The 16,917-nt window shown below is 38.8% G+C and overlaps 1 protein-coding gene across 2 annotated transcripts in view; it reads left to right on the top strand.

Moving 5' to 3' along the window:
• The window catches only part of SCAPER (S-phase cyclin A associated protein in the ER), a 157,812-nt gene that overhangs the window by 85,172 nt on the left and 55,723 nt on the right, over window positions 1–16,917 (top strand). The window lies entirely within an intron of this gene.

The following is a 16,917-nucleotide window of genomic DNA, read 5'->3' as shown; positions in this document are numbered from 1 at the left end:
CTTCACCCATAGGAGGAAAGTGGTCAGTTAAGAGTAAGTAGGAGATCTTTTTGCTTATTCACAGTGTAAGAGTTGCACAGAAGTTGACATAAGTTGGTAGTTTGATTTAATTGAAATTACAGATCTGGCCTAATACTATTTTAAAATAAGACTGTCATTACATTCAAGCTATCATGGTTTGATTTTATATGTTTAATAAGGTTTATTATAAACATAATTACTATATTATAAATAGGCTTTTATTTAGCTGGCTAAATATTTTACAAGTGATTTGTCTGATCTGTTGTACTTTAATTTGACCTTCTGCCTGTTGTCCTCAGGATGCTTTTGCAGCAGAACGAATGAAAGGACGGTTAAATAGTGATCTTAGTACTAAATATTTCACTGGATGTTGTGAATGGTTTGAGCCATGTAATTACACTTTTAGAAGTCTTTTAACTCTGCACTCCAATTAGCAAGCTTTCACAGGACTGAGTGTTAAGACTTCTTCCATGTCCCCCAGCTCCAAAGAACTGAAAAGCTCTGGGGGTGCTTTTTAGACAGGAGTTGGCAGTGTCATGCCAGGAGGAATGAGAGCTCCCTCACTCCTCTGTAAATGCGCTTGGTTAGAGTATGCAGAAAGGTGCCTCAGCTGTTCCTGGTGGCATCCTTTCTCCTCAACCAGAAATTCAGGAAGGTCCCACATCACAGAGCTGTCGTGCTTTCCCAGAACACTGCTAAGCCCGTTTCTTGGGGTTGGTCTTCAGTGGAGGGTTGAGGTGGTATGCAAATATATCATATGTTTTTATGTTTTGAAATTTCTCTTAAGTGCTGTGCTTATAAAGCCTGCCTTGCTTTAAGGTAAAATGCTGAATTTTTGTAATTGAGAGAGTAGAATTTTCATCTTTATTATTTCAATGTGGTTGGCCTGCTGGCACAGTGATTTGCCTTGTAATTCAACTTTTTACACCGTTAGAACCTCCGTATTTGAGTTTTCCAAAGGAAGGTTATATTGTTCTCTCATTGACCCTTAAAAAAGATCTCTTTCGTATCTGTAATCACGATATCCTGAAAACTAGTACTGAGAGAAACCAAGTTAGTAAAATCCGAGGAGGGGGTTTCATCATTGTGGTTCAGAGTTAGTTTCTGTAAAAATAAGTGCCATGCTTGAAGGTTTTCACAGCTTACTCAGTGTGAAACACAGCTTCTAATAGCATATACTTTTAAATATTGAACAGTGCTGGGATACTGTTCTCCTGTGTGTTATTTTAATTACTTTGAGTTGCTGATCAAGTTTAATAGCAGTTTTGAAAGACTTCCAACATATTCCAATTGTGCAGTGTTTGTGTTAATTACTGAAACATTAATTTCATATTTATTTCAAAATATAGAAAATCTGTTGCTGCATGAGGTCTCTAAAAAGATTTATCTATTTGTGTATTTTTTTGTAGTTTTTTTTTACAGGAAACTGTAGCTTCTTGAGATTCTTTTAAATATGACATGAATTGCAGCTAAATGTTAATCATCAATTGTTTGTAATGTTACTGCTTGTTGAGCCTGCAGTCAGGAAATAAAAGGTAAATTTGGTGATAGACATACATTATTTGTTGTTGATTTGGATTTTTACCCTCAAATCATTATTCTTCTGCTGGAGAAGTCTTATTACATCTGAGTGTCCTAATCGATAAGGTCAAGAAAGATTGATTGCAATAGCTGTCACTGTGTTTACGGCACAGATCGTAGGTAGTCATTTATAGAAGTGGATAGTAATTCTCTTGTTAACTTGTGAGTCAAGAAATCAGCAGACACATCTTACATGTCAATGGGCGGTGAGAAGAATCTTGATGTTGTCAGTCATTGACTGAGAGGAGGAGACTGACACTGTTAATTGAATTTCCCTGGAGAGCATAAAAATATACCATAATGTAGGGGGAGGAATGAGGGAGTGGGAACCACACAAGCTGTCAGTGTGTGTGAGCTGATAACAGTGATTTACCCTTGCTAATGGCCTGGGTTGAATAAAGAATTGCCCTAAGGGAGGACAGAGTTAACAACAATAGATCCTTGCCACTTACTAGAAATTCTTCAGACTCAGAAAAAGTTACACACAAGTATTGTCAAATAAAATTGATTAAAAAAAAAAAAAAAAAAACACCGGTAATACTCTGAAACATTTAATTTTTCTTTTGTTAGTAGCTTACATTGACTGAAAAAGTGTATGCTAGCTCCCTGGGGAAATGAAGATTTGTTTTACGAAGAGCAAAATACCAGTACAGCAGGAAGTGTTTGTTCCTAGTTTAAAGGGGTTTTGCATCAGCATATCCTCTAGATACTCAGGTTGTTGAAGTGCAGGTTCTGAGGATCTGACAAAAGTGTGGCCATTAGTTGCCCACAGCCTGTGGTTCACACATGCATTTTAATTAAATCAACATAGACGGTGCTATGAAGTCATAAACCACAATGTTGTTCCAGTTTTAAGCAGATTCCTGCCCAATGCCCCTTTGGAATGCATTCTTGCTTCTGCTGGTGACATTAGTCCAGAGGTACAAAGCTGGCTGGTGCTGGATGTGCTCAGTGTGCTGCCCCTGGATCTGGCATACACTGTGTTAGGGCTTTGACTGGGTTGTGCTCTAGGTTACTGGAAGGCAGTCCTTAGGTTTTGTGCAGTCTCTCATCCTTTCTGGCAGAAATCCTGAAAGGAAGCTGTATTCACTTTCACCTCTACTTTGTTTTAAAAAAATAATAAACAAAAACACCAAAACAAAACAAAGAAAAAACGTGCACACAAACACGATAGCACAATGCATGCAAATGTTACCAAAATGCCATGGCCTGATGTTGGCAAATTATCATGTGGGACTCGTTGAGATCTTAAACTGAACATTATCAGATCTTAAATACTCTTAAGAATGCACCTTTGCTTAAACAAACAAAACAAAACAAAAAAAAAACGCTGCTGACAAAAACTTATGTAGCCTCTTAAAGAAGGCAGAACTGCAGGACTAAAACAGTTTTCCTGCCACAGTTTTTTCTACTTTTGAGTTTATACATGACCGTTCTTCAACAGAACTAATCTTCCATTATCAAGGGCAGCAGTGTGTTTCAGATACGCAGGGAACCCAGGATTAACAGCTCAAGTTTGACTTGAGCACTCATACAGAAATGTCCTGTAATAGGGAATTCAGAAACAAGCAGATTGAAATCAGTATGACCACAGATACAGTATTAAGCTGCTAATGTTTACATCATTAATTTTCTTCAGTGTACAGAGGTGATCTTTACTGATTTAAAAACGACAAACAAACAAAACCACTGCTTTTTATTCTGTGTAATAGCTGTGTGTTCTGCTGCCTGCAGTATGTGGATTTCTAAGGCTATGAACCTGACCTGGGTCAGAGGTGACTGCTGCTCACTCAGATGGTCTTCCTAGACCTGCTGACACATCACTTCCGTAAAATTCTCCCTGATGTGTTTTTAGCTTTGTGTTGTTTTGGTGGGGTTTATTTTGGTTAGTTTGTTTTGATACAGTTTTTAAATGCCCTACTTTAAAATGTTCGTGGTACTGCAGCTGACGCAGCCCGCTGTTCTGAGGACCGTGCTGGATGCTGCGTTCAGGAAGGAGCGCGGTGACAAGCAGCCAAGGGCAGCAGCCTTTTCACCTGGCTCAGCTGCAGCTAAAACACTGCAGTTAGATCACTGCTGTTAAATGTGTTCAATACATATCTGTGACATCGAGACAAGCTGTTAATGTATCTCACATCCTCTTGACTGGGAATGTGACATACACAGTTTCGGTATGATCACAAAGGGAACCTCAGGATTTTTGGAATTCAAGTGCAACAGTTAATCTGCTTAACTGCAGGTTTTTTCATAATGTTTCTCGTCAGACCACGAGTTTGAAAATGGTATTTATCACAATGCAAGTTATACAATTCCTCTAACCTAAGTGATTTGACAGGGAGCATCCTACAGATGTGCTGCTGAGGAGAGAGCTACAGGGGAAGAACAGGGGTTTTATAAATGTCTCAGCCTAAGCAAATGATAAAGCTTGGAGCTCACACTTATCACTAGGCACAAAGCCCTAACAAGCAAGATTTCCATGGTTCTGATGTTTATAAAATTACTAGGATTTTGTATTGTTTTGATGATAGGTGTATCCTCATTTCCTTCAGGTATCCTAGATGCAGTAAATAATACTGCAAATTAGTTTATTAAAGTATGGGACTAAAACTGATCTGAAATGATAGAAGAGGAGGCTTCTAACAAATAGAGCCACATTCATGGTGCTTATACCTACTCATCAGCTCTCAGTAGCTGCTTTTCAGTGGACTAAGTTTCAAGGTATTTATTTTTAGTAAGCTGGAATAGTCCTCATCCTGAGAAGGGATTTCAGGGAAAGAAATGCATTCACTTAGGAAAAGATGTGATTTTGTAACTCAAAAATGTGTGAATCTAAGCTAGTAATTGTTTTGTTGTTTCAATACTCTTATTATTTTTAAAAAGGCTCTCAATGCTTGTAACTTCGAAAAAGTACTCTCCTGGTGACCATTAATGGTTTGTTTAGTGCCAGGCAATGTTTTTGTTTTTCCAATTTTTAGATGATTTTTCATTTTTCTTTTTCAGCAGTCATGATGTCAGTTGTTTACATTTCAGGAAAATGTTTGTGGTAACTTTCAAATGCAAGGGGACTATAGGGAGACAGTGTTTATGCCATTGTAAAGACTGTCGGAAATGGCTGGCATTAGCAGCACAGTAAGGGTGCCTATTTATGATTTGTACTCTAAACTGTCAGGCCCACTGGGTATGGTGACCATAGCCAGTGTTAAGGTTTATAGGCCAGTTTCTGGAAGGCACATTGAGCTGTCTGTCCAGCTCATCCTTCTCCCCCACACCCTCCCCAATAACAGAAACTGAATCACCAGAAACTTAAACAGTAAGATTAAAAACTGGTTTTGCTCCATGTATCATCTCTTTGGCAATGGTAAGTGGAACGTGTGCAAGCTTTTGTACCATTTGCGAAAAATTTCTTAAAAATCCTCCCCACGAAAATTTAAAATTGTTCTTGTGTGTGTGTGTGTGTAAAGTGCGTGTATGCAGACAAACAGATTTTAGAAGCAAATATTCAAAAATGTTACATACTTAGGGTACGATGTAAGAACACAAGAATTGTGATTCCCTGTCTCTTCCACATTTGGTTCTGATGCTGCAGTAGTTTGTGAAGCTGGCTCAAGCACCTAGGTAGCTGCCTATTTGTAGCGTAGCGGAGTACTGTAGCCATCCAACAGGACTGAAAGACATTGAATTTAACAGCTGAATTTTATTTTTCAGAAGTATTCAGGACCAGCTGAAAAGGCAATGATGTATGTTTAAGCTTTTCTTAACTTGCTTTTCTTAACTTACTTTTGAGTATGTTTTAACTGGATATGGCATCATTGCTCCACATAATCACTGAATGAATACTAGACAAGATACTGCAATTTCATACCAAACTCTTGAAGGAATTTAGAATTGCTAAGCAAAAGTAACATGACAAGGTAGTATATTTTATGCTAGATTATGTGTTCAGAAAAATTAGCCTAGCTTTAGAGTGTGCAAGTCATAGCTTGCTGTTTAACTTCTAATTCACAGTTGAAAGTTTTCTTCATTATGAAATAGAAGTAGAAAATTTTAAGCCTAATTTTTAACCTAAAAATGAATGATCCTGGTTTAACTTAGTTGTGTTAGTTAGACTACTTAGGGACAAGGATGATGATTATCTCTGAAGAAAGCAGGAGTGTTAGAAGGGGAAGCAATGACTCATTAATTTCTTCAGAATTAATAATTTCTTTTGAAGCATTGAAAGGTCAGCTGGTAATAAGATGGTGGCAAAAATTGGTGAATCACAAAGAGCATCATAGGACGTTGCATGTGAGAAAGGGTGAAAATGACTGGTGCAGGGATTCTGCTGAAGTCATGGCATATGACGTAACCCAGCTCGTACCCCACCATCAGTATTTTGTGATCTCACATCGATGTATGTGTGCACATAGAGGCACAGTGGTGTGAGCACAAGAAGTGCACCTCAGCCAGTTTCTGTAAACAGCCTCACAACTACATAATTTCTCAGTCTGAGTGAAGCTTTCAAAAGTTATTTAAACTTCTACATTTTAACATTATAGTAATGAAAAGCTCGGTCAAAATGCCAGGCTTTTATAGGTGTTTTTGTGATTGAGAGGAATTTGTTTTCTCCTTGAAGGGATTTGTTTTTTTCCTTGCGATGCAGAGCTTTGTTTTCCCGTTTACTTACCATCTCCCATTTCCCCACTAGAGGACACTACGGGCAGAAACAACGGCACGTCCCCTCATCCTTACAAGTAACATAGCTCTATTTAGAAGTCAAATTCTGGTTTGGAAGAAAAAATGCTTAGATGAGATTTTAATCTGGTTAATACTGAAGCGAGTTCTAGGTCCAGAGGTGTTACCTGCTAAATTGGTTTGCCCATTGATTTTCAAAGTGCACTGAATTTCTTTATGGCTATCATCAGAACAGGAACTCAGGCATTGATGACTCTTGTATGGGACAAACCAGCCCCGGTGTCGTTCAGTGGGGGTACTCCTGTCACTAGAGCACACCTCGGCCTTTCTGCCAGCAGCTCCTGCCAGTCCTGTGGCACTACGCATGTGGGCTTAGCAATTGCACAGCTTTGTTTCCCACTCAGCTCCTTAGAGCAGCAGGCCTCCTGGTTTTGATATATGGAATATTTAGTCAGGTAAACAGGAGATAAACTGTCGGGACTTTAAAGCTGACTGCACGTTTTAGGGTGTTCATATGAAAAAAAAATAATCAACATGCACAGTGTTCATATTAAAAATGAACACAAAGCAAAGTGGCACATGCCTACAGTTACACAGGCGTGTAGCTGAGTAATGTATGCCTGAAGCTACTCCCTAGAGCAGGTGAGGGGCAGCCAGCCTCTGGTACCCGAGCAGCCATTCCCTGCGCCCTCCTGCCAGGCCAGTGCCACAGGGCCGCAGCCACACTGACCCTGGCACGGCCCATGCAGGGCACTGGGATGAGACGTGCCCTGACTCCAGCCCCGTGCCCGCTCCTCCGCCAGCCTTGCAGCACAGCAGCGGGACCCTGTGGGGCCATTGATGCTGTCATGTTGTAACCTGCTGCCTTCGCTCAGGGACATGATATGTGTCTTTTGGCTCGCAGCCATACAAAGATTGTGATCCGCAGCTCATTCGCTTACAGCAAAAAGCTTTCTTTTACACTGGGCAGTGGGCATTTAGTGGCCACAGTGTTTAAAAAATAAATGCTGTCTTCATTTTTTCTTTGCTTTCATCCAAGTTCTGGGGCTTTGTTCTTAATGAAAGCAATTGCTGTTCTTACTTTTAAAGGTAATCAGAAGTTAAAATTTCAAGCTTCATTTTAGCTGAACATATTATTTGTTCTGTATTGAAGATTGGATTAAATTTATTTCTTATTTTCAATAAAAACTAGCAGTGCAGGTCGAATATCTGTAATAGTTTTGTTTTATGTGTCATAAAGTTCATGATTGTATCATAGTTATAACATCCAAATATTTTCCTTGGTAGTATATTCAGAAGCTGAAATTATTGGAATAATTTGAATCTTTGCTCTTGGAATATAAAAATCAAGTTATTTTCTGTTTGAAAAAATACTGTGTTTGTAGCAAGTGGTAAACTACAAATTTCAAAACACTAAATGAGGATAAATTTGGGGAATATTTCGGATTATTTTGTGGTGCCATAGGGTAGGGAAGCAGTCACCTTTTCTGTATTGGCCTCATTCTACCTTGGTGCAATGGACAACAAATTAAGATAGAAATTTGTGGTGATCTGATCCAGGAGATCACACTAAGTTAATGTTAGTCATAATGCCTCTGAAAGAGCCGTATTTATTCTGATTTGTGTGAGACTTAAATGTTTTTTTCTGTAGTCCTGTATCAGTAGAGTCCTACTTTCTGCCCTAAAGGCATTCACCAAAATCACAGTGACAGCAATTGCTGAGCGTAAAAGGCAAGTTCCTTGCTTTTTGTATTTATATCAGCGAGGAAGAAGAAAGCACTGAGAGTTGCCACCTTTGATTTTACTGTGTAAAATCAGCAAGTGGACTTAGCTCTCTTTCATGGGCCTGGAAGGTCCTTTATTGAAAAAGTGCAAGTGTCTGGCTGCTGGTGTTTGACAGTGAGGATATTTACCTTTTATTTGTCTCTTCTTTAAGATACAAAATACCCTCCTTAAATCAGCCAGCTGGCAGGGATTGGGGTGAGGTTGGTTAGGGACAAGAGGCAGCACAGTCGATAAGCTTTGTCTTGCTCCCTGTTTTGCAGGATGTGTGTGCCTGTGGCCCATGGAATATAAGTTGTATTCAGTGATATAAGTTGTATTCAACAAGTTGTATTCAACTTCGGATACTCCTGCAGTAGCCAGTTTCAGCCTGCTGTGATGTCTGGGGAAGGGAAGTCATCAATCAAATTTAAAGCTGAATTACAGCAGTTTAAAAATGATTTAAAGTCAAAATCCAAAGTTTATGAAGTGGATAGAATTTTAAAACTTAAACACAAGTCTTTTTTTTACCAGCTAAAACTAGAATTCAGGCCCTTGGATCTCTGTATTTTACCACAAAAATCTAGTAATTTTGTGAACACAGAACATAACAGGGAATTCTGTATTTATGCTTCCTTTGCTCTAAGTGTAAATCAAGGCTAAAGCTGTCCTTAGGAAAATACAGAATACTGCGTCCAGAGCACAAACTCAGCATCAGATCAAATGGATATAACTGATGGAAAACCTGAGATCTAAGTAACCCTACTCAAAACGAATTCAGCACTGTAAAGCCTTTAATTGGGAGGTTAGGAGCTTTTCATGTGTGAATATTGAGCTCTGAGTGTCAGTGAAGCATGTTGCCAGAAGCACATGGTGTGAAAAGGTTCAGCAACGTGCAGAGACCGAAGTGTGGTGTATCACATTGCATCAGCCATCTTAACTCCGTGTGGTACAAACTACTTCTAGTTGCAGAAATGTCAACTCATCCGACCAGCAGTGGTGGTGGGCAGGGTATCAACACCCTGGTGGCTGTTGTTCAAAGAGCAAGATGCATGCAAACACAGGAGGAGCTCTTAGGACAGCATTTTCTGCCCAAGCAGACATTCCTTGTCACTGCCAGGAAGAAGTCAATAGGTCAGATGTGTGTTGCCTCGTGCAAGTTGGACCAGGCAGCTTTATATCATCAATAATTTGTTTGCCCAGAGTTTCTGTAATCTGTGGATTAACCTTTTTCTCAAGATGAACATATAAATAGGAACTTGTTACTAGAGGTCAGCCACAGACTATTTTTTAACTTGTTTGCTGGAAATGGTATTACAAGGCAAGTTCAGTTCACAGATAAGCTCTGCAGTGTTGTTATTCCAAGATTATTGGGAGGGTAACTTACTCTGCAGAGTGTGTTACTGAAAACTGCTGTGTTGATTTCTGAATCTCTGATATGCAGTTAGATGTTGTTAGCTTCCAAGGCACTTAACGCTGTACTAGTTGGGGCCTTTTGCTGTCCGGTCTGGTGCTCCTTTTTCTTCTGTGTCCATTTGTATCAGAATACATTCCAACATATGCAGTCATTTCTTCATTAAGCATTTGCAGGACAAGAGATCTGTTTTAATATCATAAAACCAGAGTAAATAACCACAGTTAATTATTTTCTTCATATTGGGTTTTCCTGCACCCGATCTGTCTGCCTGTGGTAGGGGCATCCATGCAGTTGTACCAGTGCTAGCACTGAGTGCAGGCACAGCAGTGAGCATTCGGTGGTAAGAAAATCCCCTAGGCATTTCTGCTAATGAGCAGGTGCCAATTTAGATAGAGATCATGGCTAAAGTAATTATTTTCTGTGCTTTTATATTTTTGAAGAACTGAAGGTTTTATTTCATTTAGTCTGCTGGTATATGTTAACACACATGTTCAATTTTTTTTAAATTCCACTTCTGACTTGAAACTGTATCACCTAGAGATGCCCTTTGTTGTGTGTTCTCGTCTGAAATACTTTGCAAACCCATGTTTTTTATCTACACAGAAGTCTTCTGTTACTGTTGTGTGGATGGGGTAATGGGCAAATAGTCCAAGGGGTTACAAGAGAGTACCCAAGGCAATCAGCGTGAAAGCTGTATTGAGAATTCAAGAGTTTTTGACTGCCCTGCAGGTCTTCAAACAAACAACCGTAGCTCCCTCTCTCTATCTCCTCCCATTTAATTTTAATATCTCTAGTTTTGCTGGATTGCACTGGTTTTCATAGTTCAGCTGAAGTCACTGCTGCTTTCCTGTGGTCAAAAGTTTTCAATAATGAAATGTCAGCAATAGGGATTTAAGAATGAATCTATCATGCAAGAGATCTGCAACATTTCTATTCACTGGACAATTTCTTATCCAAAAAATTCCTGGGAGAGAACAGAAGAAGATCACAAGTGGTGCTTAGTATATTTGTTTGGGAACTGTCAAAATGGTCCTAGCTAATTGAGCCATCCATAGAGATCTAGGAGCAGTTGTTCCTGGTTGAACCTTTATCCTTGCTTTTCTTTGAATTAATACACTCATTGGGTGTCCAGTTATTTATAAATAGAGTAAACATTTTTATTTTTAATAAGCACAAGTGCTGTAATGCTCGATGCTGTCTTAATATTTATAAGGACATCTTATTTTCACAAACAATATTGCCTATTTCTGGTTAGTCTCCTTAGAATGAGTGAAAGCAGCTAAACAGATAATGTGGAGTTCACTGTTTTACGTTCACCTGTTTTTGCTTTTTGGCTTTCACTGGGTTGTGGAAGTTCACAAACAGGATTGTGACGGCCCTGTCCTCAACATCAACGCAGTCATTAATAGAGTGCCCCTCTGTGATTTTACTGTTGAACTGAAAAGAAACTGCAGAACTTGGAAGATTGTTGGAATAAGGTTCATCTTCCTCAATAGGATAATGCAGTAATTCAAAAAGGAACCCTACTCAGTATGGTTTACCTTACAATGTGGAACAACATTAGGAAATAGAAGTATGGATTAAAGAATGTGCATAGGCAGAAGTTAAACTTATAAGCACGTGACATTTAGTGTTTGCAAGACAGACTTCAGAACAGACCTAGACTGATTTTAAGTAGCTTGTAATATATGACAGTCATAATATGCTTATAGAAAGTATACTAGTAAATGACTTTTTTTTTTTTGAACTTTTCATTTAATTTGAAAACAAAGCTTAGTCTTTATTGTTGTATTTCAGCAGTGTAGCAACAGCTGTTCTTTTCAGCCTTTCTTCTTGTACCTATGTATTTTTCTTCCTTTATGCTAAATATATGTAATTGCAGTTAATACGGCTTTATTAATAAAGAAAACAAAATAAAAGGGAAAAAAATCACCACCAAAACAGTATTATCCAAATGGCTTAGAGGCTGCACAGTAAGCTCTTCAGGGGAGTGTGGAAGTACTGAACATGTAGGGAGGTACCAAGGTACCCCAGATTTACCTGCCTACCATCTCAGGATCTAAGCAGATGCTAGGTGAGCATCCTCACCTAGATGAAGATGCTGAGATCAGTTGTTTTGGAATGAAAACACGGAAATTAGAGGAGCTGGCTTATCTTTAAGGCTTCAGAATCAGCTAGCTCTGCCCTTTGCTTTGTGCAAAGGAGCACTACTCAAGCCCTCCTTTCTGTGGCATTGTGTAGCATAACCGAAGGAGCTTGGGTGCCTTAACACGTGAGCAATTCTTGAAGGGGGAGTTGGAACAAATGCCTGTTAGATGTCCTTAATGTGAATGAATGCCTCCCCATAATGGTACACAGATGATGCTAAGCCAGTCTTGTCTTGTACTTGAATCCTGTACCTAGTTTCAGATTTACATTTTCCTCCTGATGTACAGTGCCTGAAATTCTGTTGTAGGTCAAGTCACTCATTTTGAAAACCAGTTTAAGATTTTTCAGGTGAACAGGGCATTATTATACTAGTGTAGTACTGATTTCACTAGACAGAATTATTACAGAAAACAAAATTGGGTACTTTAGTAGAAAATATTATTTTGCTATGTTCTCTCTAGTGATTCTTACTAAATACACTTTTTCCTGGAGGACTGGCAGGAGTGTAGACTTTATATGCTGACCAATGTATCTGTGATTGTGCATGTGCTTGTAGATACAATGATGCATTTATTTAAAGGGAGGAGGAGGAAAAAAAAAAAAAAAAGAGGATCCAGCCCAGGATTCAGTTATCTGGCTTCTTTTTCTGAGGCAGCTTTGACTGTATTTCTTAGCCCCTGGCATTTAAGAATCTTCAAACACCCAATAAAATGAAAGAACACTCTAAAGATGGATTTCAACTACATTTTGCTAATTAGTTTTTACTTCTTCCTTCAGTAAACGGTTTAACAAATGCAGAATAGTCACACAAGTTCAGTGTGTTCTTTAGAAATAGAAATCAAAGTTTCAAAGTACTTGGGTTTGATTCACAAATATTTTCCATCTTAACAGTTTTAGTTCCTTAGGTCTCCTCAAAATGTCTTTTCAGATTAGTTTTTTATTCAGACATACAGGGTGGGACTAGCAGAATGCGTTCTTTTGGATGATGAAGGAAAATGGTTTTTAATCAACATCAGAATATTGATTATGGATGCCTGTCTGTGGGGTGGTTTGCACAGCAGTATTTTTAAAGGTAGTTTGAAAAGATTTCCAATGCAGGTGCTGATATTCGAACAGAAGTGCTGAAGTTACATGGAACAGAGATGCTAAAGCTGGCATGAAATCGTTTTGGATGTTAAAGGTCTGCATTATTTCTGGTTCTTCTCTGTATATTAAATAATAAGAGTACTTTAACAGGCGAAATGTATGGAAGTGAGTACTTTGGTACAGGACATTGGATTTCACCCAATAACTCTTTCACCAAATTAATAAATTATGATTTAACTAGGATCATATTTTTCTAGGAGATAATCAGGTTTGATTTAAAAACTTCAAATGATTGAGTGTCGACTATATCCTAAGTATATTATGGTAGTCGTTAATTACTCTTGGCATTAAAAAAATCACTTTCTTATCTGAATTCATGCAGTCTCGACTTCTAAATACCAGCTGTTACTGTGGATTATCAGAAATCGTCTTCCCATTCAGGTGCTTCCATCCGGTGATCCTGTCATATTTTTACTTTCCCTGACATACTATAGATTGTACTTCTTTTTTGTCTCACGTTGAGACAGGTTTCTCTGGCCTCCAAGCTTGTTTGATAAACCTTCCAGTTTGTCCAATGGCCTGTTTAAAGCGGGAACAGCAGAGCAGGGTAGCAGTTTCAGCTTTTCTTCTGCCCTGGAGTATTCTATGTAGGCATCAAAAACTGTTACTAATTCATGCTCACTTTACTTTGCTCTGTGTTACTTAGTATACCCACTGAAATGTATAAATAACTCGAAGATGTTTCTCCTGTTTTGATTTTATTTCGAAGGCATACAGTTATATTATCCAGCTACCTCAACAAATGAATCAAACCCCAGCAAAGTAATAGCACTCCTGGCCCTTTACGTATTTCTGTTGCCTGTGTATCTGAGCAGAGTAATTGGATATTGTGAGGCATACATGTTCATGACTTGTTTTTGCTGTGTTTATTTTTCTTTGTGAAATGTCAGATGATGAGATGAAACCGTTCTTTTGAGCTCTGTATTTGGCCTGCTAGTTCTTGACTTTGCCAGATCTACTGGTATCATTGGGTAAGCGGTGCTTCTGAAGGTGCCACAGGTGCCAAACCCTGATAAAATCCACCCTGTCTTGCTAATGAACACACAGACAGTTGTTCCCCATCTGCTGCCTCTGTCTGGAAGGTTAGGAAGCCCTTCCTTCTTGATCACAAAGGACGTAATTATTGTCTGTAGAGGAGTCAAGTACAAAGACAGTTCATCCAGTCTGACCGCTACTACACTGCAGGCCACCAAAGATTAACAGCTGCTTCTCCTTTGATTAGGTTAGGTAATAACAGTTACTTTAGTTAATAATTGGATGGATTCCCAGGCCATGTAATTCAGGTTTAGGCTGTCATTTTTTGCTGGCATGTTGCTGAGCTGTATTATTGGAATGGAGCCTGTAATCCTATTAGTCAGTTGTCACTCAAGCCATAGGAGAGGAGAAAAGGGGAATTCAAATCCATTAAGGTGTTGTAACAGGTAAATCAGCCGCACTTGGTGGGAGTGTGCAGGGAGCTTTCCTGAGTGTTTGTCATGATTTTAAAAAGAAAAGAGTAATTTTAAAACTTTATTAAAATGCTTAGTTCATAATTAATCCCTAACATTGTTACATGGTTCATTGTTGTTTCTGTTCAGTTTGCCACGTGTGCATTAGTGTGCCTACATTGTGCTGAAGAGCTACATGATTCATACACTGCTGTGTTGAAGTTAGTTAACGCGTGCTCTAAATGACAAGTGTATAGTAGTCCAAAAATCACAAATGCACACTTAATATCACGTTAGCTGTGTTGGCTTTCCTCCTGTGCAAACAAGACTACTGTATTTTACAATGATGCAGACTTCTGAAAAGCAAAGAAAACAACTTTTTTTTTCTTGTATTAGTTTTGGGTGCAGCATCATCTGTTCCGACTACTACATCTCCAATGCTATTTTTTTAATGGTTAAGACAAATTTAGGTGGCATCTGCATGGCTTTTGTGTATTCTCCTCTCTCTGTTTAGAAATGCTTAGATGACAGTAATAATCTTTTTTTTTTCCCTACACGTTCTTTTGCCCCTGTTCTCCTGCATGACAAGGTAGCTTTAGAGCTTTGAAATCCTTTTATACGTGCAATCAGGTTGTCTTAAAATGTTGTTTAAAATAGTTACGTATTTGTGAAAGTATGCATGAGCAAGGCAAAGCAGTTTCACTGTTTGAAAACCAAACTTAAATATCTTTTCTAATGTTCAACACACATAAACCTCACTGTATTGACTGCCTTTGCTGAATAAGCTTCCTGGTCTAACTGTGTGGCCACTCTGAAGGAACAGTTTCTATAGTGAAATTATGAAACAGTTTCATAAGCATCTAGCTAAGTAATTCAAGAGAATAGGTTGGAAGTCTGGAGAATTCTCTCAGGCAGCAAAAATGTGCCATGCTGGTTTGTGCTCTTCCAGGCAGGGAGTTAACGTTATCTCGCGACAGGATCTGTCATTTTTCATATTCATGTGGTGCCTGATCTGCTTGGTGTTTTTGCTGCTACGAAAGTAAAAGTTGTAATTACCCAAACGGGTCTTTCATTCAGACACACTGAAATCTTTGATTTATTCATACAGGTCAGTGGGTAATACAAAGCAACAGAGAATGATAAGTGAGCATCAATTAGTAACAGGTTTCGGTTTCTGCATACAATTTAAAAAAGAATATTATTGAGCAAGGGCTTTGAGTAACTTCTATGCCTCAGCCTACTTCTAATGTTTTACTACGCATCAGCTAACGTAAAGCTTTAACACTACAGAACATCAAGTGAATTTGGATCGTATTTTGAAGGATGTAGGTTAATTTTAGAAACAAATTGGATAAGATACCCTGCTCTCATGTGGTTATGCTTTAAGAAAGATTTCTTCAGATGAATGTGTAAATACTTCAAAATTTGAAAACCATCTCAAGTAGAAATTAATTCAGATGTCTTAAAAACATGTTGAATTTATTTGGCTGCTATATTTCAGGACAGTATGGCAATATTTTTCAGCCCTTGGGTGATTTAATATTGTTCTTTCCTTACACACAGCTCGTCTTCTACCTGAGGTCTCGTATCGTGGGTACCTGAGGAGTTGCCTGTGCATTTTTCACTGTTTTCTCAGATGGCACAGTCACACAGCATTCACTCTGAAAACATCAGTGATGTAATATTCAGGTGACTCTGCTCTTCTGTGGCTGGGGCATGCTTTCCCAGCAGTTCCCATCACCTGTGCTGACCCAAGGCCAGGCAGAGGAGCTGTCCCTGCAGCAGGGGCTGTTGGCAGAAGGGTGCCAGCGTGGCGCATGCGTACTGGCACGTACTCAGAAGCACCATGTGCCAGCAGCTATTTCTGTAGTCGGCATTGTGTTTCAATAAATGGGCTAAAAGCTCTTGGGTTTCTCCATCCAGAAAGGATCCTTGGAGATAAATATGTTTGATAGCATGCCAAAAGCCAGTGAGATCAGTAGCATGCTCCTAATCTCTGGGTGGCAGTTTTACAGACCTCTGTAAGCGTGGTGAACAGTTTGCTCAAGGATCCTTCCCAGCTTTGCTTCCAGTTTGTTTCTTCCTCTTATTTAAGTTCCACCCCCACCCCTTTCATGAGCATACTTAGGGATTTATTTCCACGATAGCTAAATGTCAAAATGCTGATTAAGTAATCTAGAGAGGAGAATAATAGGGATTAAAGCTGAATGATGCTAAACTGGGAGAAATTACAAACTCACTTCAGCTTGATAGAAAGCTAGTAGTAAAGGAAGTTCTTTACAATGTAGACTTGGGGGTTGCAAAGTATAGTTGGTGTTTTAGCAAAATACCGTACAAAACTAAAGGTTTAAGGATGAAATAACACTCTGCTTGGTGATGCTGTCAGGCTTTCTGCCAGAGCAAGGACTGAATTTGTGGAGTCCACATGCTGTGAAATATGAAACCCGGTATCATCAGGGTAATGATGGCACTCACGTTTTAATGTGACCTGTCCAAGTGATTTTATGCACACGTAGAACAAATCAGGGAACAAGTCTGGTGGTTGTCTCCTTTCAAAAAAGTTTGTAAGAAAGAGGAAATACCCATCTAGAGACTGTCCGTATTCATTAAAACATAGGAAAAGCATTGAAGTATAGCTACAAAAATAACAGTAATAGGTAAAGATTAACTTCATTGAAATCCCTAATTCTTTCATTACTGAAAATTCTTACAGTGTTCATTTATAAGTGTTATCTTTATATAGTA

The sequence above is a fragment of the Aythya fuligula genome, chromosome 11 (genome assembly GCF_009819795.1).
Source record: "Aythya fuligula isolate bAytFul2 chromosome 11, bAytFul2.pri, whole genome shotgun sequence".
NCBI lineage: Eukaryota > Metazoa > Chordata > Aves > Anseriformes > Anatidae > Aythya > Aythya fuligula.
This window is presented reverse-complemented; position numbering and strand designations above follow the sequence as displayed.